This window comes from Colossoma macropomum, unplaced genomic scaffold (genome assembly GCF_904425465.1).
Source record: "Colossoma macropomum unplaced genomic scaffold, Colossoma_macropomum, whole genome shotgun sequence".
Taxonomy (NCBI): domain Eukaryota; kingdom Metazoa; phylum Chordata; class Actinopteri; order Characiformes; family Serrasalmidae; genus Colossoma; species Colossoma macropomum.
The window spans coordinates 29,412,119-29,433,740 of record NW_023494791.1 but is presented as its reverse complement, the minus strand read 5'-3'; the positions used below and the strand labels follow the sequence as shown (position 1 = coordinate 29,433,740).

Sequence of the window (21,622 nt, the reverse complement as noted above, 5' to 3'; positions counted from 1 at the left end):
TGATATGTTTAACGAGATTCAGCCAGACGATCCCATTCAGATTTAATCCATGTACTGTAGATATCTACGTAGACAAACTGCACATACGGTAGACGAAAATAGCAGTTTTTCCCAGATCACACGATAATCAAAGTTGGTTTACTTTAGAAATGGCTGATCTTTTATACATCTGTCAAAAGTTTGGGGACTCCTATATTTACAAAATGTTTTTAAGAGAAATGAGCACAACACACTCAATTAAGGCTACATCACAGTGGATGTGTTGCACCATGTCCAAAATTTAAAACCAGTGTTTTTAATAAAGCACAACACACATCGAGCCATGCAGCATTTTACCGTTACTGCATTAAATCAAGGCTTGAACAAGACCACAAAAATCCATACTAGGTAAAATGTGACCTAAAATTCACACCCAGAAATGCAAACAATCTAGATAAACACACGGATGTTCTTACATCAGCTAATGCTAGCCTAATCTTTTATCACTTCATACCTTTTAGCTGGAAAACTATGAGTTTGTGTGAAGTTAGTTAGCTGATATTAAACATGATAAATTCACTTTTCTATTCCATTAAATGTACATGAACTTAAGACAACAAATACTTTGTGATATAGCTGTGCATGTACTGTCTGCCACACAATACTACATTATGCATGGTGGACTTTACCAACTGAATGCTATGGTGAAGAGGAAGTCAAAGATTTGTTTGAAATATTCAAAACTGAAGAGCAGAAAACAGAAGAAACAAGATGAGAGGATAAACCATTCTGTCAGCGGTAACCTTAGTAACATTTCAATATTTTAGCTGTGCATTACCAGATAAATTGTGAAATGAGGTGAATTAGCTAACATTAGCTGGTGCTAACATTTACTTCTTTGTGTTGCCCCACTGATCAGCTAGCTCCCACAGTTAGGTTAGCTAACATCCATGTTAAAAATGATTGATATATGACATGTTCACGATAATTTGAAACCAAAAACAACCCAACACAGAAGGTGAAGATTTATCTTCAGCTAGCTAGCTAGTTTTTTTGTATGTATGTGTTTACTGTATGTCCAAAAATATCCAGACAGCCCTTCTGTTTAGTGAATTCAGTTGCTTTAAGGTGCACCTATTGCTGACACAGAAATTCAGTTGAACACATGTATCTTGTATAATCTCTATAGAAAAGCATTCCTAATACAATAGGATGCTCAGCAGCGGCAACACATAAGCCTCATAACCCCATGCTGAAGCATCGGCTAGCCATCGGAGCTGCCTTCTATGGAGCTCCATCCAATAGCTTTGGGCTGAGTTGGAGTGGCGTTTATGATCCAGAACTAATAATCCAACATCAATATCTGATCTCAGTAATGCTCTTTTGGATGAATGCAGTCAAATCCTCAATGTTCCATCATCTTGTGCAAATCATTCCCAGAAGAGTAGAGGCTGTTACTGCAGCAAAGGGACTCAAACTCCCTACTAGTACCCTTGATTTCTGAAGTAATGCTGGATAATCAGGTGTCCACAAACTTTTGAACATATATTATATGTCTGTCAGTTAGAGTAGGTCATCAATATGCACAATGGAAAGCAACAAGCACTCGTACCGAGTACGAACAGATGTTTGTCTGATTTAGCTCCGTCAAACTGTAGAATTAAGGGTTACAGATTCAGACACTGACAACACCAGAGCCTCCTTTGTCATTAAAGTAAGTGCCTCCTTAGCTAGAGAGAGAGAGAGAGAAAGAGGAAGAGAGAAAGAGGGATGCTCTGTGGTCCCTGAACATCTGCCGGCGCGTCACAGGGAGCCGCGATGTGTGTCATTAATTGTGATGAAATCATTTAAAGCCATCAGGAAGAAATGAGCCTGTTAAGACACAATCACACACTTGCGCTCTCCTCCGCTGTCACCTGACAGCCATTGTGTGTGTGCGCTTGCTTGTCTTTGTCTGTATGTGATGGCTTCTGACAATGTGTGTAAGCATCTATTTCACACTTTAGTTGCGTACGACACAGTTTTTTATATCACACTAACAATACACTCAGCATGACACTTGTCATGTGCATTTGACTTGTGCAGCGTTTCAGTGGGATTTCTGATGCGTATGTGTGTGTGTGTGTCTGTGTGTGTACTTCGTTTTGGTTCCTACATAGTGAAACATGGAATCTTTGAAATATTTTTGAAAAATCTGAATATTCTTTGAAAAATCTTAATAAAATTTCAATTTTTGTCCTTTATATGTGTGTCAATTTCCAAAGAAAATGGCCAAAAATGACTTGAAAAAAAGTCTGGTTCCATTGACTTACATTAATAGTAAAGTAAGTTTTTTCCATCTCCTTTAAAGTTCTAATTTTGGAGATACGATTTTTGTTCCAACAGCAGCGATATACATATGTAGGACATATGTATGATTCCAGGTCCTGACAAGATATCAAAACAAACGTGTGTGTTTGTGTGTGTGTGTGTGTGCGTGCAGTGTATATGATTGCTGTGCCCAATCGCCCCAGGGGGCTAATAGCAGGGGTAAATTATGCCCCCACTGCTGAACACAGGGCAGGAAAGAGTACATGTGGTCTTATTCCATTTTACAACAAAAACACCAATAATTGCCTGCCTCCGAAACTACTAAAAGCGCACAGGGCCATTTCCTGTTTGCTTTCCATTTTTAATCCACTTATTTCTTTTCTTTTGGCCATTTAGTGAGCTCTTCAAAAAGAGGAACAGACAGAAGGTAGGGGGAAAAAAATATCTTGAACTCCAAATTACCTCCGCCAATTTCTGTCCGCCGTCATGATGAACTTGGAAAAGAATGTAAAAGAAGAAGTAGAAAAAAAAAGAGACAATCCATTCATTAATTTTTCTCCCCCACACATCTAGCCCCCTGAAGTTTGTATTTATGCTGCAAGCTTATTCGAGTCCCCAATAAATCAAATTCTTGAGTTATTGAGTTATCTGAGTTATTGCTGTATCTGTATTTGTTTGGATGTCAAAAGTACTATTTGAGCAGGATTAGTTGTGGCTGTGTAATGTAATGTGTTGGATTTGATTGGCTGATTGGTTTGGGATGAAGCATCTTTCCAATTTCCCTACATTCCTATGGCAGATAACCTGGATTAAAAAGTCGTAGCTCAGATATTCACGTAAGCATTATGCCACAGGACATACTCCATGCCGTGTCTATTAGCAGATTTTGTTGTTCCATTAGCATGAGGTGGATTGAAACAGGACTAATATTGCAAAAAGTGGGCCAAATTCAGAGAATTGTAGAAGACTATTCACTCTACAGTCATCAATGTCAGACTGTAAAACCTACAGACACTGCAAATTCATAATGGGTTAAAATCACTCAATAATTATTACTGTCAGACTGTAAAAACTACATATGTAAAGTGTGATCTGATGGCTCTCATTGCGGTCGCCTTAGCCACATATCTCATATGAATTCAGTCAGTGATTTGAAATGCACAACTTCAGCCTTGTAATGTGAACATAACAGATTTTTCATTTACAAGAGTTTGTTGGGCTTATTGTTTTTTTTTTTTCATGCACCATGATGGAGCCAACACTGCACTCTGAGTACACTCTAAATTTGATCCCAAAGATCCCATTTTGGTTTCCTGAAGGTTTCTAAGGATGATAGTTCAAAGAACCTCAGATATCTCAGCGTAAAGAACCTTTTTAAAATGTAAAGACCCTCTACAAAATTGGAAATGTTCTAAACCAATTGAAAATTTATACCTAGAACCATATGTCCAAGCCCGTTACCATTTAAAGAATCTTAATTTATCAGAAATGTATATGGTGGAGATCATTGGAGTTTGGTGGGTTTCTAGATTTTCTGACTTTTTTATAGAGCAGGAAATGAGGGGGTGTTTCTAGTAAGAATGAGAATGGAGGTAAGCCCACCTCTGAGCAGTGTGTTTGTGTGTGTGTATGCAGGGGGGTGAAAGTCGCTTTGAGCAGGAGATTATTGGTGCTCCGCAATTTACAAGAGATGTGCTGTCATTAGACGTGAAGCCTGTATAGAACCAAACCACCAGCTAAATCTGCCATGAAATACTAAACTACAGCTATAAAACCTGAGCATCTGCAAGAAACTGGAAACAGATGAGGAGAGAGAGAGAGTGAGAGAGAGAGCATGTGTATAGGTGTGTTGGGGGAGTGTGTGAAAGTGAAGAAGTGAAAGAAGGTTGTATGTAATTCCTCTAGAAGAGACTGTGTGTGTGTGTGTGTGTGTGTGTGTGTGTGTGTGTGTGTGTGTGTGTGTGTGTGTGTGTTTAGTGTAATATCTCTCTAAAGCACTCTAGCCCACACTGACTTGTTGCCAGCATCAGTGTGTGTCTGAATGAGGGCCGCTGGTCCAGGGGGGTTATGGGATTGTAGAGGACAATATCAGCACCTCAACACATCACACATGCACACTTTATAATTTATTTTGGTCCATTTTTCTTGAAATGTTCATACAACGTACAGAGAAATTGGATAGATAGATAGATAGATAGATAGATAGATAGATAGATAGATAGATAGACAGAGAGAGAGAGAGAGAGAGAGAGAGAGAGAGAGAGAGAGAGAGAGAGAGAGATAGATAGATGTGTGTGTGTCAGTGATATGTGTCCGGTTCACCGGTCTGTCATGAAGGTTCTGTTGTGGTTCTGGTGTTCTGTTTCTGCTTCTCTGAAAAGGACAAGTGAGGTTTTTTTTCTGTCTTGGTGAGACCACTTATTTCCAGTTGGTGGTTCTTGTGTAACCTGTCATTTGATCATTTCAGGACCTTGAGTGGTTTGAGTTCCTCTGTAGAGCTTGCTGTGTACACACACATACACACACACACACACAGACACACTCACTGAAGCTGATTGTCTTGTTCACAGTGTAATATATCTGCAGGATGTTGGTCTGTGTTTATAAATTAGGTGTCTCACACACACACAGAGCTCTGATACTGGAGCCGTTTATGCATTTTTAAAATAAAAAAAATTAAAATGTTTTGAATAACCACAATAATTACTGATCATCAAATTATAATCACTAAAAAGATTCTTATCAAGTTAGTAAGCAGTATATGAACATACTGTACTGTCTTGTCCTAAGAGGAAGTGATGTTGCTTTGCCGGTATACATCACATCAACCTGTGATCCTGTAGATTTGTAGTTTTGTTTATTATATATACAAACTGTTCATTGTATCTTATTTATTTGAGACCACTTTTTTACTAAACTTACATGCAAGTTCCAGCTTGAAGTTTTATGCTAACTAGCTAGCTCTCAGCTTCATCCGCTATGTTTTCAAAGTAGCTTCTCTCTTTCTGCTTCACACTGTGGGACAGTAGTGCCCCTCCAAAATTCACCTGCTTTTTTGAGTATACTTAATTTTAACATGTACATTCTCTATACTCCAAAACAGGTAGAATTACAAAAATATAGTTCTCTGACAAACTAACATGTTGGAGCTTCGCCCACTGAGAAGAAAAGACCTCCATTGTCTCTATAATACAATAGCATCCAACTTTGTAGCGGTTAGCAGTAGTGTTACATTAGCTCTGTTACTCAGCTGGCATGAGAAACCTGTGCTTATTTTTGAATAACGTGCTACTAAGCTTATTAGCGTCCTCACACCAGAGCTATCAGCTAAAAAATGAAGTGTACAGCCTTGTATTATGTTCATAAAAAGGATTTCTATGATGAGCTGTTTTTTCTCATGCTGAAATGTTCATAATTTAAGGGTCTGAGCTGAGTCCTGAGTCAGTTAAAGGCAAGTCAGTTGATTGAGTCACTGACTCAAGTGCCCATCTCTGGGTTGACTTTAAAATTAAACATGAAATTATTTTTACAGTGTTTTGTTTTATTTTTCACAGTGTATTTTTACTGTAGCCTGAGAACAGTCCCTAAAAAAGCAGTGTATGAAGCCTTGAGCCCAGCAGCTGGTTGGGCAGATTATAATGAGAACCATCCCTCTGGGCTGGAAGCGCTTGCTGGCCTCTAAACTCCTGGTACCGTTTGAACTGGGATGATTTGTGCCGTGTACGTTCGCATCCATAATGGGAGCGTGATGGAAAAATTAGTGGTGAAAAATGATTAAACTGATTTAGTGCGAGCCCCAGCAGAGTGCCTGAGTGAGTCCTAAATGGAAGCCTCACTTTTTTTTCATGTTCAGAAACTCTGGGAGTCAGCACAGCGTTAAAGAATCGGCGGTCTAAGGCTTTTTAAGAACTACCTGCATCCAGAGCCAATGAAAACAGGTATTAGCCTTTCGCAGATGTGTAATTTCAGCCCTGCCAACGCTCCTGTGTTTTTTCGTGCTGGGGAGTCACACACACTTTCGCACACATGCCTTGTAAATCTATCCTTTTCCCACTAAAAGCGCTCCTGAGCCCCCGCTAGCTTTTTTAAACATGTGTCTCTGCTTTCTGCCATTTGTAGAGGGTCTAAAAACACGCAGCACAAATCTCACTTTATTTGTTTAAACTCTTACCACCAGAAAGTATGTGCAACTCTATTAAGAGAGAGACACAGAGAGAGAGAGAGAGAGAGAGAGAGAGAGAGAGAGAGAGAGAGAGAGAGAGAGAGAGAGAGAGAGAGAGGGAGAGAGAGGAGAATGAGAAACAGAAAGAGAGAGAGAGAGAGAAGAGAGAGAGAAAGGGAAGAGAGAGAGAAAGGAGACAGAGAAGAAATGGGAAAACGAGAGAATAAGAAGCAGAGAACGAGAGAGAGAGAGAGAGAGAGAGACAGAGAATGATCTATGTTACCGTGCTACATTAACATTAGTCAACAATGCGCTAAAGGGAATGAACTAAATTCCCTTTTAGAGAGAAGTTGAACATCTTATGAGAAGCAAACTCTTTCACACAAATAATAATAATAATAATAATAATAATAATAATACAAAACCTGATCTCAAATCTACAGCAAAATGTCTCAGGCATCCGGCAGCATGTTTATAACAATTTCATGTAATAACTTTATGTGTGGGAGTTTTTAGAGGTTCCTATCATCACCACTGTGAACAGTTCTGACTGTGTAAGTTTCTCTAGAACTAAGGATATCACACCAAACCACTCTGACAGACGTCAGTTACAACTTTTAATTATGCAGTATTTCTTTGTTAAATCTGTGCAGATCCTCTGTAATAACTCAACACGGTTTGGGGTGTGTGATTATTTACGCGTGCAGTCAGTGCCAGTGCCATTGGTGGGGTATACGTTTCCATTACTTGTGAATGACTAGCCTTAGAGCTCCAGCACTAAAACTAAACAAGCAGACTTCAGACACTAAACATGGCTCATCATATCTCATCAGCACAGCTGATCAACATGTGTTAATATGGTGATAGCAACACTTATTGCTATTGCTTTGACCTGAGACAGGAACAGGGCTGATAGCAGGTACAGTCAAAAGCCACTTGAGTCATCTGGGTGTTGTTGGTCGCAGTTAAAGGGTTAAAATTCTGCAGATCTCTTAATGTCCTGCTGGGTTTAACAGCTCTGATCCTGCGCTACTGTCTCTGCCCGTCCTCTGCTGACTTCAGTGAATCTGAATTTTTTTAATGAATGGTTCAATAGCCAATTCATTAAAGTGGCTGTTTTATTTGATGTGTTTTCTGTCGTGGACTGAAGAGGAGGAGAGGGGGCGGGGTTTCAGAGACACACTGCACTACTCTCACTGAGGGCTTTTCTGTATGTGTGTGTGTGTGGCTCAGTGACAGATACTTCAGTCGATTCTTGCCCTCCGTCTCAGAGAGAGAGAGAGAGAGAGAGAGAGAGAGAGAGAGAGAGAGAGAGAGAGAGAGAGAGCAGTTTTTCACTGCCCACTCAGTGACTGTAATTGCCACTGCTGTCCTCGGTCATTAGAAAGTGACAAAGTGGCTTTTACTAGATTTGGGTGGGATTCTCTCTCTCTCTCTCTCTCTCTCTCTCTCTCTCTCTCTCGCTCTCTCTCATTCTCTCAATTACTCCGTATTCTCTTGCTCTCTCTCTTTCTCACTCACTCTTGCTTTTCTTCTCTCTCTTGCTCTTTTTTATATAAGCTAGTTAGCTTACACACATATATGTGTGCGTGTGTAGAGACTAAACTGTAAAACTGTAGTGGTGTGATTGGCTGGAGGTGTCAGGTGTTGTTTGTGTTGTTGTACACTGAGAGTGTCCGAGAGTATTGATTTCTCTGCATGTTGGAAGGCAGTAAACTGTCATATGGAGCCTGACCTCGGATCAGCCAAGTCCCACAGCACTGAGACAACAACAACAACAACCACATAGAGAGAGAGAGAGAGAGAGGGAGAGGGAGAGTGTGTGTGTCTCCATGCTTGTCCACTCGCTCTGTTCTCTCTGTGGAGAGCCGTGAGTTATCAGAGAGCTGAAATGACAAAAGCTTGACTTGGCATTCCCTCCAGAGGCTGCAGTCTGATCTATACGGCAGAGACAGGCACAGCTGAGAGGTTTTCCTGTGAAAAAACTGGAGCCCTGTCACCTGCGGCCCTTCAAACACACATGCACATACACAGTGGCCAGATCAGTTTGCTCGCTTGCAATGTAATACCAATGCAATAGCTGGTGTTATTCTGCCCAATTAACTTTTAAAGGGACTATATCACTTAAAAACACATTTTAATTAAACAGTCTGATGTAGTATGTAAAGATTGTACCCTTCACTCCCCAGTCCATTCAATCTATACATGGAAACTAAGGTATAAAAACAACACGTTTGGAATTCATAGTTATTGTGATGTCACAAAAACCATCATACTTACATATATCTGTCTATTCAGTCTACAGCAGTTTAGCCCCGCCCATTCAGGCTGTGTTTTAGCCTCAGCTGCTTTTCGAACAAGGCAGAATGCAGGACAACCAATCATAAAAAAGATTATAGAGATAGGTGAAAATAGAGAATTCCATGCCTTAAAACTGTGGTGGACAAACTTTAATTTAATCTGGTTTAGATTTAATTTTTCCTACACTTTTGTTTTCATTTTATGAATGTAAATGGAGATCTCAGTGGATATTGACAGCCTAGACACATACAGTACATACATAATACACTATATATTAAATTAGCATATATATATATATATATATATATATATATATATATACACAGTTATAATTACTAAAGTTTTTTTTTTGGAGTAATCCTATTTTTTCACACATAGCAGATTACAAACTTGCATTCCTTTTTCTATGTTAACCCTGTGTGTGTAGGTGAAAAGCACTGCAATCTCTGCCCCTCAATTATACATGAATGAGGGAAACCAGCCATGAATAGTTAAAGGTATAGTACTGTACACAAATGCTTTGGAAAATGCAGAGGAAAGTCACTTTTAAATATTTTTTTAATTATATATTTTAATGTTGATAATGTTAATTATAGTTTAATGTTGATATAATGAACAATACTTAACAATTTGGCAAATTATATTTGTTTTTATCTCACTGTTTAAAATTTAAAAAGTTTAAAAGTTTTAAAAGTTTAAACTATATAAGCTCATATTCAGGCTCAGGAAACATAGCTGTGAACAGCAGCTAATAACATTTATCTCCAGCTTTTAAAGCTGAAGAGTGCAGCACAGCTCCCCTCTTCATTTTACTGCATGTGCAACTGAGGCGACACATCTACATGCTGTACTGGAGTTATCTGGGGTCTTTCCAGCCATGCTAGCTGATGTCCAACTGCATCATCATCCTCTGCTGTCTTCACAGTTTTAATTACAGGAAAATAGATTTCACAAAAACACATTATCAGAATAACATAAAACGCTTGAGGCTCTTAGCCTGTCATTTGGTGAACCCCACACTCCTGAGGACTGTGTACGAGGGTGATAAAGTGTAAGATAAATAACTAAAGAGAAGTGATATCCACTGGCAGTGCGTCTATTTCTCTATCTGCTTCCCTTCTTTCTCCTTATGGAGCTGCTCTGGTGTTGGACTGGTGACAGAACCATGAGCCTCAGGGTTAAGAGAGGCAGAGAGAGAGAGAAAGAGAGAGGAAGAAAGACAGAAAAAAGAGAGAGAGAGAGAAAGAAAGACAGCAAAAAGAGGGAGAGAGATAGAGAGACAGAGAGAGAGAGAGAGAGAGAGAGAGAGAGAGAGAGAGAGAGCTTATCTTGCAGGTCCTGGAGGAGCTTAGCTCAGCACTGTCACTGTACTACTATCGCCAAGACAGATTAGACGAGAGAGTTTTTAAAGAGACAGCAGGTCGCACTCAGCCTCAATAACACACACACACACACACACACATACACACACAAATACACACATACACACAGCAAGAGAGAGAGAGAGAGAGAGAGAGAGGGAGAGAGAAAGAGAGAAAGAGAGTAAAGGATGTTGACTACTAATCCTAAATAGCTTATTTTGTACGTCCATTCTTCTATTTCTATTTCTGTTTCTTTCTTTCTTTCTTTCTTTCTTTCTTTCTTTCTTCTGTGTATGTTTACTGTTAAATATTACAAAGTAAGTAGTTTGGTGTTTACTGAGAGAGTGTTGATTGAAAGAGAAAGAGAGACAGAGAGAGAAAGGGGGAGAGAGATTGGGAGAGAGACAATAAAAGAGGAGAGAGAGAAAAGGGGGTGAGGCAGAAAGCAAAAGAGAGAAGGGAGAAAGATAAAGACAAAGATGAGGAAGATATAATGAGAGAAAGAGGAGGAAGTTAGAGAAAGGAAGAGAGGAAGGAGAGAGAGAAAGAGATTGAGGGGAGAAACAGAAAGAGAGAGAGCAAGACAGAAAATGATAGACAGACGAATTAAAACGATTGGCTTCTCTGTGTGTGTGTGTGCATGTGTGTGTGTCTGTGGTGTCGCTGTCCTTGTTTACACACACTGCCACAGATCTGCTTACTCACACAATCACACACACACACACTCACTCAGCTCCAGTCTGCATTATGCATGACGCTCTGCTTCACTCTCAACATCAGCAGCTGCTTCAACACTCGTACACACTCAGGAGTGAAGGATGTTAAGGATCCTCAGCTGAAGTGTGTGTGCATGTGTACATATGTGTGTGGATGTGCGTGTGTGTGTGTGTGTGAGTGTGGGTCACTGGTATTTGCCCTGAAGGCGAGGTTACGGAAAAAGGTCATTTACACTGTCCCTGCCCAGCTGTTAGACAGAGAGAGCGAGGGAGAGATAAAGAAAGAGAGAGAGAGAGAGCCAGAGGAGAGAGAGAGAAAGAGAGACAGAGAGAGAGAGAGAGAGAGAGAGAGAGAGAGAGAGAGAGAGAAAGATAGGGGCATGAGCCTTTTCATTATCTCTTTGAATTTTACAAGTTGTGTAGTCTATATAAGGCCAGAGTCACTCTTACTCCTTCTCTCTCTCTCTCTCTCCTTCTCTCTCCTCTTTCTTTTTCCTCTCTCTGTCTCTCCCTTTTACACGCATACACAGAAAGAGGACCTCTCTTATCTGAGGTGAATAAAGTGTATGTCTGATCTGCTTAGAGTGAGACACACACATACACACACACACCTAAAGCACTCTACTCTCTCAGTCCCTGTCATGTATACCACAGAGAGAGAGAGAGAGAGAGAGAGAGAGAGAGAGAGAGAGAAAGAATAAGAAAGTGTGTGAGGACAGACGGGCTGCTGCTTTGTTCCTGTAATCTCTGTCTCAAAGACACACACACACACGTACACTGTCGTGATTCTACATTTTCTTTCAGCCAGTGTGTGATGTGTTATTGAACACAGGCGGTGTGATCAGCTTTCTGACACCAACACAAAATTACAGAAATACAAATCTCAATAAATTCAGATAAATACAGTTTACATCAGGTTATATCTTAATGTGTTAAATAGTGATAAAACAGTAGTGTACTGTTATTTAACACATTTTTGAGAAGCTGTGTTTCTGTTACAGTAATCAATGCAACCCCCACCCCACTACTAACCTGTTGCTGCTGAAAACAAAGCAATAAAGCAGGCGGTGTGTGTTTGTGTTGGCAGAGGCTGAGCGGAGATAAGAGAAAGCCGCTGATTAGAGGAGAACTGACCACAATGCCTTCACACTTCTGCAGCAAGCCTTTCACCACATACACACACACTGACAAGGAAATGGGATATATCCTTGAAGTGTGTGTGTGTGTGTATTACACAATGTGTCTTTGTCACACCTCAGTTCCATCCAGGGGCAACATGATACATCAGAATCAGAATGAACTTGTGAGTCACTGAATAATAATTTAAATCAGTATCAGAATCACAATCACAGTGAAAATCATACTCTGAATCACATGCCAATTCAGATACAGAATCTGAATCACAATCAGAATCACAGTTCAGAATCAGAGTCAGGATCACAGTTTGAATCAGAGTCACAGTCAGAATCAGAATCCAATTTAAGATCATAATCAGAATTAGAATCACAATCAGGATCTGATCCACCATCACAAATACAATCCAGATCTGATTCAGAATCACAGTCTTTCTCAAATTTCCCCAAGTGATTTATGACAAATTTATTTTGTTGTATTGTGGCAGCCTAAACTCCAATAAGTTAAAAAAAACATGTTCACATTGGTTGTACTGGAAAGTCACATTAAAAATACTGTAGTTTGTAATTCCAGTTCCAGTTATGAAGTTATGTTCCATCATTTGTGTTGATACTTTTGACTGATGCTGTAAAAGAGTCTGTTTGAAAGAGCGGTGAAAGACTGGCAGAATTTAATTAGTTAAACACAGATTGGGGAGAAAAGGCCAAAATAATATTATGTTTAATTCTAAAAGGGGAATGTGGCCTGGATTCAGAAGCTGCCTGGAGAACGCAGAGCTTTTTAAACATTTAAAACACTGTGGCGTTTTGTGTTTTTAAACTTTTTCCTTTTAGCTGAGGAGTGTCCTCTTGCCAGCTGTCGCCATGCTGAAGGACTGTAGTGCATGCCAACACACACACACACACACAGAACAAGTTCATCAGTTTACACTGCACACACATACTTTCCCGAGTGTGTATAATACACAGGCGCAGCATAACTAATAATAATATAAATAAATCTGCACAAGCATAAACAGTTTACAGTAGTAAATATGTTTGATTTTAGAATGTTGACATCATATTTCATTACTAATTCCAGTTTGCAGATGCTTTGAAATACATTAAAATGCACTGAAATGCAGTGAAATACTTTGAAATATATTAAAGTTCATTAAAATACATTGAAATGCATTGACATACACTGAAATGTATGGAAATTGGGTACATTAGGTACAGATCAGTAGTGTAGTGGTATCTGAATAGGTGATTATATTGTGCCCTTAAGAACAAACATACATTTCCCCACATTTGAACATTTTGATGAGCCATTTCTGTTTTGAAGCTACATTGTAAATTACTATTAAATAAAATAACAACATTTTTAATATGACAAGTAATCCCAAATTATCCATAATAATTACTTCCATAGTTAAGAATGTCTTTTTACTATTTTATTACTACACCGATCAGGCATAATATTATGACCACCTCCTTGTTACTACACTCATTGTCCATTTTATCAGCTCCACTTACTATATAGGTGCACTTTGTAGTTCTACAATTACAGACTGTAGTCCATCTGTTTCTCTGCATACTTTGTTAGCCCCCTTTTACCCTGTTCTTCAGTGGTCAGGAATCCCATGGACCCTCACAGAGCAGGTACTATTTGGGTGGTAGATCATTCTCAGCACTGCAGTAACACTGATATGGTGGTGGTGTGTTAGTGTGTGTCGCCCTGGTCAGAGTGGATCAGACACAGCAGTGTTGCACCTATATGTGGTTTTGTTGTGACGGCGACAAGAAGTGAATTTATTCATGTTTGATGTGTGAAAGTTGAGAATTGGTCGAAATTATTTAATGATGGGGAAAATACAATGACCAAATCGGGTTGTGGGACTGGAACATGATAATGTGCTTTGATGTTTTTGCTTCATTCACTCACTACTGCTTAGATTAGCTAGTTTCTAGCTTGCCTGCATTACATTACAGTTTTATCAGTGACCGTGTAGCACGACTGCAGTATGACAACAGCACGAGAAAGAATGCGACACTAAAACACATGAAGGCACGCATTTGTTATGCCACTCTTAACTGGACAAGCATCTTTGTTCTCGGTGGTCAAAATCAAAATCAAATATGAAATACAGGCACTCACAGAAATCACTGTTGTTAGAACTGGGTCTGTGCTATGTACCTGCGTATATGCACCACTACACTACTGGTACAGATAGGGAAGTATGCCGGATTACTGTCAGGTGTATCACACGCAATGATGAGGAAAGTCTCTTTTTTTTTTTGGATTACGGTAGGCTACTATCGTGATTAAAAATTTCAGCCCGGCTGCCTTTCTAATTAATTAGGGAGGAGAGCGGCAGCCCCAATTAGTGTGAAACGAGGCACTGATGCTTATCAGTCCGCTGCTCCAGCTGCCTCTGCTGCATGGCTGCACTGTGGCCTTCCCCTCAGGTGCACACGCACACACACACACACACGCACACACACACACACACATGCATATAAACACACACACCTATACACTCACACTCGCCAGCCTGATAAATTTCACATGACACCCAGCAACAGTTCTGTGGCTGTAGGCAGCAGTGTGCGTGCTCTAATTGCCCACTGACCTACTGCTACACCACTGCTATCTTTAATCAGAGACACCAGCCACACATACATACACACACACACACACACACACACACCCCTGTCAAAAGTCTGGTCACACCTTATCTTCTTTTTAAATCTGAATTTTCATGCTGTTACTTTTCAATGCAGTAAGAAAAAAAAAAAAAGGTGTAATTAACATAAAGTAGGATGACCATAATTCGGTCTTCCAAAAAGAGGACACTGGGGACGTGAGGGTGGCACAGGACAGACTGTAGAATTCAAATGTCAACATGAAAGCAAAAACAAGTCCTGGACATTTTAGAAATCCTGGATAGATGTGTTTTTAGGTCCCTAAAAGAGGATCCAAAAGAAAAGAAGATATATGGTCATCGTACATAAAAGGCCCAGCATAAGCAAAACTGCATCATCTTAACCCCTTAAATTCCCAGGCTTTTTACATACTAAGGCTTAAGGTTCAGTAACAACAGTGATTTTAATACAAACTGGCTGAGCTATTTTTAAGTTATAGAAGTGTGTAATAAAATTTTGGACCCAGCGATGCTTCTTTTTAACAAAAGAAAATGGAGGAATAAATCATCTCCACTAGCTGTAAATAAACTTATAAAAGAGAGACAACATACACAGTGAGTCACTGTATTAGATGGCATTACTATCTTCTAGGTTCTGATAGGTGAATTGACTAGCTAGCTAACTGCTAAGTTAGCTAAATGGCTAAGCACTCACCACACTGCTCCCAGCCAGTCACCTACACCTTTTTTTTGCTTTTTGCTACAGCACTACACTTTCACAAGCATATAACAATCTGGTATAATTATAGCCACTAATGTGTCTTTACTGTTTAGAGATGGTGAGTTAACTAGCTTGCTAACTCCACCAGAACAGAGGATTCCTTTGTTGCCAATCTTCCAGTCCAGCCTTGGTCAAGTCCATTTCACAAGGCAACACAAATGCAAACTTCAGATGTCTAGTCTGACTGTGGCTTAAAGCAGCTATGTGCTAATCCTTTGGGTATTTAGCTTAGCAAGTGTCTTCCTTAAGATGAAGAGCAGGCTTACATGATTACATATTCCAAACTATTGTTAAAATGCCAGATGAGTATTTGTAAGATCATGTGCTCACTTATTACTTCTTGATCACAAACACTACTCCAGCTCATCCCAAAGGTATTGGATAGAGGTCATTCACTTCACAGCCCAGTGCAGGGGGGTTTAAACTCTCTAGTTGCCACTGGGCATTGGCCGTAAAACGCATGTGCAGCTGCTCCAGAGCATCCCATTCTATTAGCAAAGCTTTTCTATAGAGGTTATATAAGCTGTGTGTGCACTATTGAAGGCCTGTGTCAGCAAAGGGTGCACTTTAAAGTAGCTGAATTCACTCATCAGAAGGACTGTCTGGATACTTTTGGACAGATACGGTAACTAGCTAGTTGACTAGCTGGTCATAGCAGAGCTTGAGGCTTTGGTCTGCTCTCGAATGTGCTTCTCCCAGCACAAATCCGCCGGACTGGGCGCTTTTCAAACATGTGGCTTTACTGCCTTGGCACCCATAAAGGCCAACCACCTGAAAAAGAGCAAAATTACACAGCACACTCTTTTTTTGTGTTTCTTTTCCTCTTCCTCTCTTAAGTGTCTGCTTTAATGGAGGGCAGAGAGGAAAGTTGAGATGAGAGGGATTGTTTCTGTCTTCTCGACTCCGTGTCACTCTACATTTTGTCCACGGGGATGGGTGTGTGTGTGTGTGTGCGTGGCTGGGGGTGGCAACGTTTGCTGACTTTGTGAGAACGGACTAGCCTAGCCTCATTTCCACTTCAAGAGAGAGTCTGAAACATAGCATCAGCAGCTCCTTCCATCAGCCTATCTCTCTCTCTCTCTCACACTCACACACACACACACACACGTAGAGTCTCCTACAGTTGGGGGAAAAAAAACCCGCTGATGCTCTCTGTTTTTCTCTGTGGTGCTGAAAAACAGCCAAAAGCAGAAAGCTAAAGCTCTGCAGCACAGAAAAATAGAGAGAGAGAGAGAGAGAGAGAGAGAGAGAGAGAGAGAGCGAGAGAGAGAGAGAGAGAGAGAGAGAAAGAGGAGAAAGGGACAAAGTCAGGAAGAAGAGATGGAGGGAAAAGAAAAAAGAAAAAGAAAGTGAGGAGGGAAAAAGGCATAAAGTAGGGAAATGAGAAGTAAGAGAAAACGAGAAAGAGACAGAAAGAGAAAGTAAGGGGAAAGACAGGAAGGAGAGCTGAAGAAGGGAAAGAGAGAGAAAAGAAAGAGAGGTAGAGAAAAAAAATAAAGAGGGAGAAAGAGTGAGGGAAAGCAAAAGAGCAAGGGAAGTGAGATAGAAAGATGAAGGAAAAAGAGAGAGACAAAGAAAAGGCAGAAAGAGAGAGAAGGAAAATAAAGAAAAAAGAATGAGAGAGAGAAGGAACAGAGGGAAAGAAAGAAAGAAAGAAAGAAAGAAAGAAAGAAAGAGAAGGAAAAAGAGGGGAACAGAGAGGAGGAAAGGAAGAGGACGAAGGGATAGAGAATGAGAAGAAAGCAAAACAAGAAGGACAGAAGAGAAAGAAGAGAAGAAAAAAAGAAGAAGAAAGAAAGAAAGAAAGAAAGGAGGGAGAACGAGGTAGAAAGAACGAGATTGAGAAGAAAGAGAAAGAGAGAAAGAGGGGTAGAGAGAGAAGTATAACAAACAGTATAAACTTATCACAGAGAGAAATCAGTCCACAGTGGTTCAGCCTTCAAGTGTGTGTTTGTTTGTGCATATGGTCGTTAATCCAGCACAGACTAAATCAGCGATCAATAGCAGTGGATGAGTTATGAGTATAAAAGCAAAGGAGAGAAATATCTGAGCTGTTGTTCTCTCAAGTCGCGTGGTAGATGGAAAACAGTTTGAAGCATTTTATTCGATGGGAGGGTTAATTAAATAAGGACAAACAAATGAACCCTGATTAAGGCTACTCACATATGAGACACCAGGAAAAAAAAAACTGAAAAAGGGGAAAAAAAACACCACCACGGTCAGGATCTAGTGTAATTATTTTCCAATTCCTGTTTCTGACATTTTGTCGACATGAGTAATTAATTTAGTCTTTCTATTGGGTAAGTCCAAAGAGCCCAATTAGCATGGCTAATATTGCTGCATCTTGTAAAAACATCGTTTTTTTAATACTGGGGGAATATTCAAATGACTTGCCTTCATTATTCAAATGTCTTAGCAAAGTCATCACAGGGGATGACAGAGAGGCGGGAGTCATGCAAAAAACATGAAGCGGGTGGGGTGGGGGGGGTGGGGGGGAGCAAAAGAAATCAATCCGGGGGCCAAATACTACACACACACACATATACACACAACTAAAAAAAGAAATTTCACTATTCCTGGATGTCCAGAACGTAAACATTTTCCACATACAGGGCTGTCAAGGAACAGGGTGGACTAAAGTTTCTCTGGCTGTTCATGTTTAGACATGCAGGTAAAGTATACTCAGTTCTGTAGGTTAGCTTTTTATACAGTGGACCAGTTTAATTTACATGCCCTACCCACAAATCTGTTCTTTCCTAGCTACTGTTGTGAGTTTGGATGAGCTTTACAGAAATATTTTCAGCTATGCTATTGTAATTTAGTCAATTTCTATAGATAACAGTATGTTATGCAGTGTCATTTGAGGCAAGTGTGTAATGATTTAGAGGGGGGTTCACACTGTACCTGGTTTTTTGCAGACCCACACATTAATTTCCAGTTGTTTTCAATGAGAGTTATGTGGTTTATGCATCCTGCCCGCTGTCTTCAACCCGAAGCATTCAGCAGTCTATGTCATGAGTGTTTTTTCTGTGCTGACCAATGAGATCAGGCCTTCTGTGACATATATATATATATATATATATATATATATATATATATGTATATATATATATATATATATAGTATATATATATATATATATATATATATATATGTGTATATATATATATATATATATATATATGATGTTAACTTTACAGGGGAAGAAAAAAACTTACTTTACTTTTAGTGTAAGTCAATGGAACCAGACGTTTTCTAGGTCATTTTAGGTCATTTGTTTTGGTCCATTCATCATGAAATTTGTAAACAATGTAAAGGCCAAAAGACATTTTCAGATTATTCCAAAAACTGAAAAAAGACCACTATTTCAGCTTAATGAGAAACTGTAGCACACAACTCAGTGACCTCTCTAAATAAACATCATTTGAAAACAAATGTAGTTATATTATAACTGACGTGTGGGGGGGCAGTGAAACACGCCTGAACCCCCTCTTTCTTCCAATCTAACGGCCTATAAATTTACGTTCTCACTTTCTGTTCCCTTGACGAAGGGTTCACAATCCCCACAGCCACCCCATCTCCTCCCTGTTCCTCAGTCCTACATCAGTCCTCCTGCAGCTATGAGGAGGGATCTGGCCTTCTAGCTACAGGCAGAAGCTGTGCAGAACTCCAGCCCAAGTTCTCAGAGTTCTCCCCCCTCCCTCAATCAGTCTTCCCTCATACTACCACCATGTTGAAGGCATGGTCTGAACTCACAAACACACTCTAAATGTAGGTTTTGTGATGAGGTATTGTGATTACAGAATCAGCGTTCTGTAAAGCTTGTCCAACCTCACAACAGTAGCTACAAAAGAACACATTTGTCGATGGAGTCTAGAGAGAACAGGTGAATTCAGTTCAGTCTAATCTGTATGGTGTTTTCTACCAGGAAAGGTGGAGAAAGTTTCAAATACAATGTCATAATTTTAAGCAAATCTAATAATGAGAAAATTGATGAGGTCTGATATAATGCCTTTTTAAAATGCTAAGACATGTTTGGTGCTCCTTTTTGCAGCTATGAGGCTAAAGTAGCTAACAAGTCATGGAAGCTTATTAGCAACAGAGGCTTCTTCAGAATCATCACACACATGTCTCATACCATGTTGAGTTATTAAGGAATCTTAAATAGACTTACTATACCTAAAAATGTGGGAACAATACACACTAGTACATGTACTATGTACATTAGCATAGCTAAAACAGTAGTAGCATCCATGTTGATGCCTGTATTTTGTTTGTACTTTTGTTTGTTTTTATAGATAACAGTATTTATGTTAGATAAACATACTTTTATTATCACTACACTTTGTATTATGACTGAACAGAGTGTGTTTATTGGGAACAAAGTGAGAATATGGAGTACACCAAAAACATTCCTAATTTAGCGACAGCTTTACTGTTTATTTTCTAGATGTGTGTGTGTGTGTGTGTGTGTGTGTGTGTGTGTGTATGTTGTGTAGTGTGTTTTCTGGTTAGATGACCCTCTCCGGTGTGTGTTTTTAATGAGTGTGTGTGAGGACCCACAGCAGAAGTGCAGAAAAAGAGCAATCGGCCGCAAAGGATCCAGTTCATATAGGCCTGCAGAGTAAATATTACAAAGAGCTAACACATGTTGAGGTATGCTGAAAATCCAACACACACACACACACACACTGAGAGACACACACTGTGAGAGAGTGGATACGAGGACCCGCCGCAACGCTTAAGAATGCACTCTTTATTGAGTGTGTGTGTGTGCAGAAATAGACAGAAAAGAAAAGAAGAAGGAGAGGAAAGAGAGAGAGAGGAGAGAGATGGGGGGGGGAGTGAAAAGAGAGGGGGGGTGAAAAGAGAGAGAGAGAGAGAGAGAGAGAGAGAGAGAGAGAGAAAGAGGGAGAGGGAGAGGGAGAGAGAGAGAGTGGTAAAACATCCACTCCTGGCTCTTTACTGCGCATATGAATATAGGTGAGGAAAGGAAACGCCATCATCACCACTTAACTATACATGTACCACAGTGACTGTGTGTGTGTGTGTGTGTGTGTGTGTGTGCCAGGCAATGTGTGTGAGCTTGTTTTGTTTTTCCCCTTGCTTCAGCACATCTGAGAGAAGTTTCTGGAACTGCAGTGGCCTGTCAAAACACTCTCTCTCTCTCTCTCTCTCTCTCTCTCTCTCTCTCTCTTTCCCCTTCTTCTTCTTCTTCTTCTTCTTCTTCTTCTTCCTCTCTCTCTTCTCCTTCTGTCTGTCTTTCTCTTCTCTTTTCTCTCTTTCGCTCTCTGTCTCTTTTCTGTTCTCTCCTATCTTTTTCTCTTCTTTCTCTATATGTCTCTCTTCTCTTTCTCTCTTTTTTCTTTTTCTGTCTTTGTCTTTCTTCTTTCTCATTCTCTCTCCTTTCTCTATATGCCTCTCTTCTCTTTCTCTCTTTTTTCTTTTTCTGTCTTTGTCTTTCCTCTTTCTCATTCTCTCTCCTGTCTCTATGTCTTTCTCTTCTCTCTCTCTCTCTCTCTCTCTCTCTCTCTCTCTCTCTCTCTCTCTCTCTCTCTCTCTGTCTCTCTCACAGCTGGTTGTACTTATGCTCTCTCTGTGGTAAAGTGTGTGATTCATTAGCCCTGGCCGTGTGTTTTGCACCAGTTCTGGTCATGTTATTGTTAGGATGTGGTAAAATTATAAATATGGGATGCAGATTGGTGTGTGTGTGTGTGTGTGTGTGTCTGTGTGTGTGTGTGTGACTCGTTAAAGTCTGGGCCACTGCTTGTTTCTCCTGATTGTGCGGCAATAAAAAAGTCTGTCACAATTTGTAGCGCTAATGACTTAATACTGCTGCGCCTGGAAGACATACAAACATCCATCGATAGCTTTATAATTGCATCGGCCCGTCTTAGTCAGATGAAGTGGGGCATTGTAGGGTCCAGAGTGGGGGGAACGTAATTTTGTCGGATCGATTGCATGATTGCCGCTCCCTTTTGCATTTGTATGTGCAGAATCGGCTTCTTTTTAGCATTAACTCTTGGTGAACACTTCGTCACAGGACAAAGACAATAAACGTCACAAAATAGTGAGACACCATACTGAAAATGCAATATTTTGGTGAAAAATCAAGAGTAATCAAATGTACTTCATCAGCTAAGTGATGTTTGGTGTAGTTGGTGAAGTTTACTTTTACCTAGTTTAACTAAACTTCTTCGTTTTAGCACTGGCAAGTAATGGAAGCCTATATGCCACCAATTAGCATGGTGCCAA

General features: G+C 39.9%; 1 protein-coding gene across 3 annotated transcripts in view; it reads left to right on the top strand.

Moving 5' to 3' along the window:
• The window catches only part of bnc2 (basonuclin 2), a 262,007-nt gene that overhangs the window by 147,989 nt on the left and 92,396 nt on the right, over positions 1–21,622 (top strand). The window lies entirely within an intron of this gene.